Genomic DNA, 2,118 nt, shown 5'->3' with positions numbered 1-2,118 from the left:
TCAGTTATTTCATGATTTTATGTTTTTGTACCTGCTCTTTGCTCACCTAAAATGCTTTCTCCAGTTCTATGCAATTGACATGTTCCGTGAATTACTTAAAAGAAAATAAAAAAACAAGATTCCTAAAAGCATAATGTAGATAAGCTCTTTAAGATGTACAGTTTCAACTTCTTTTAACAGGCTTGTTTTTAACATGAACCCTTATTCAAATTCTTAAAGACATTTTCAGTTTCTTTTTTGTTCTTTGGGAAAACCTTTAAATCATCTCAATGAATTTAAATTTAAATAGTCCTTATGCATCTAGGAAATAAAGAGAAAATATTATTAACCAACTCTCCCACCTCAGAGACATAGAGACTTAGGAGAGAACAAGTACTACAAGTGTTTAATGAAGATGTGAAATGGGAAATACCTAGTTAAGTAGCTCTTAATAATAATTTTGACTAACACAGTATGTTACCAATTGGTATTTTATTGTGCTATAAATCTTGCAACCACTTTCCTGCTTAAATATTAAAGTGTGCAATTTAAACTATTTGCCGAAAGGGCTTTCCAGATCTGAAGCTACACAAAGCAGTTACCTTAATCAGAAGAAACCAAAAACCAAAAACCAAACAATGACTTTTATAGTGGAGGAACTCCTCTTGACATTTCACTCTCCTCTTCAGTTATCACAGCATAGATCCATTTTTCTCCCCTGAGCTGATTAGAATGTATGTGCACATAGTATTCTTGAATGAATTAATCAAGAGGAGGGGTAAATAGCATCTAAAGAGAGATTATTTGGTATTGTAAGGATTTTAGCAACCTGGAGGCTTACAATGACTTTATGTACTATAAAGTGGATGATAATCCACAATTACCTTAGTCAAAAGATATAGTCAGTCTATAGTCAGTGGCTCCCTTTATGACTTTCTTCTTTAGACAAGGGCACTGGCTTTCATTTTAATATCTTTGCTTGGCCTGCTTTCTCTAAAATGGGACATCTCTCATAGATATGTTTCCATGTACTTCCCCTCAACATTACAGTGAAACAATAGGTGCTATTTTTCATAGGTTAAAAGTTTGATTGGACCTGAGTAGGCTAAAACCAACAATGGCAACAACAAAAAAACAGCAAAAAACAAAACATTGAGCTCTTTTCCATGGTAACTGCCATTTTCCGATGATTCCCCAGAATGACCAACACAAAGGGAAACAAAAAACCACTCCTTGTGTATACTTTAGGTCTTTAAAAAAATATAGAATCATTTGTTTAGCCATATACATGTGAATCTACTAGTAAGGCGATGCTGCAGCATCAGGGGAATGGGCACTGTTCCAAAAGGAGTGCCCTACAAAGGTTACCATGATGAAAATAAAAGAGGCTACCATGTTTTGTATGCATGCTGTTGGCATTGTTGTATAAACAAACAGAGGCAAGATTCTTGCCAAGAGAGTCAATGTATGTATTGAGCATACACACTCTAGGAACCATGATAGCTTCCAGGAACTCAATAGGGAAAATGATCAAAAAAGAAGGAAGCCAAACAGAAAGTTTCCTGGGTTCACTCAAAGTACCAACCAGCTCCACCCAGAGAAGCATGCTTTGTGAGAACCAATGGAAAGGAGCCTGAGCTGTGAGAACCTATTCCCTATGAATTAATTGCATAATTCATTGCATAAAAACAAACAAAAAGTGAGATTGTAAAATTTAGGCCTTTGTTTTTTCCCTTAATTGGATAGAAATGTAAGGTTCCCTCCCCCCATATAAGTCTTTAAAGCAAACTTTGTGTTCCAACTGGGTCATGTCTTTACTATTAAAATTTCATGTTTTTATTGCTGGGAAAGAAAAGTTTGAGAAAATCTGCTCTGCATAGAAAAGTATGATTCAAAGATTCTGCTGTATGTTTGCTAAACAAGTCACCATGAAAAGAGAGGGTGTTGAATGGGGCAGATATGGCTTTCCTCAAATCATTTTGTTTTTCCATATTAATAGAAAACTCCCTTGTTTGTCAAATTTGTTTATTTCCATTTCTCATTTTTTCATTAATTTTTATTAACATCATGTTTACTCTTTAATCTCTCCTCTCCTGATTTTTCTTTAGATTAGCCCAATTCCATTCCTGTATTTACCCA

At 34.7% G+C, this 2,118-nt stretch overlaps 1 pseudogene; it reads left to right on the top strand.

Moving 5' to 3' along the window:
* Window positions 1-1,169: 1,169 nt before the first annotated feature.
* LOC123596459 lies at window positions 1,170-1,653 on the top strand (annotated as a pseudogene).
* The last annotated feature ends 465 nt before the right edge of the window (window positions 1,654-2,118 follow it).

Source organism: Leopardus geoffroyi, chromosome B1, assembly GCF_018350155.1.
Source record: "Leopardus geoffroyi isolate Oge1 chromosome B1, O.geoffroyi_Oge1_pat1.0, whole genome shotgun sequence".
Lineage (NCBI taxonomy): Eukaryota > Metazoa > Chordata > Mammalia > Carnivora > Felidae > Leopardus > Leopardus geoffroyi.
The sequence above is the reverse complement of the archived record's forward strand: the minus strand, read 5'-3'. Positions and strand labels throughout refer to the sequence as shown.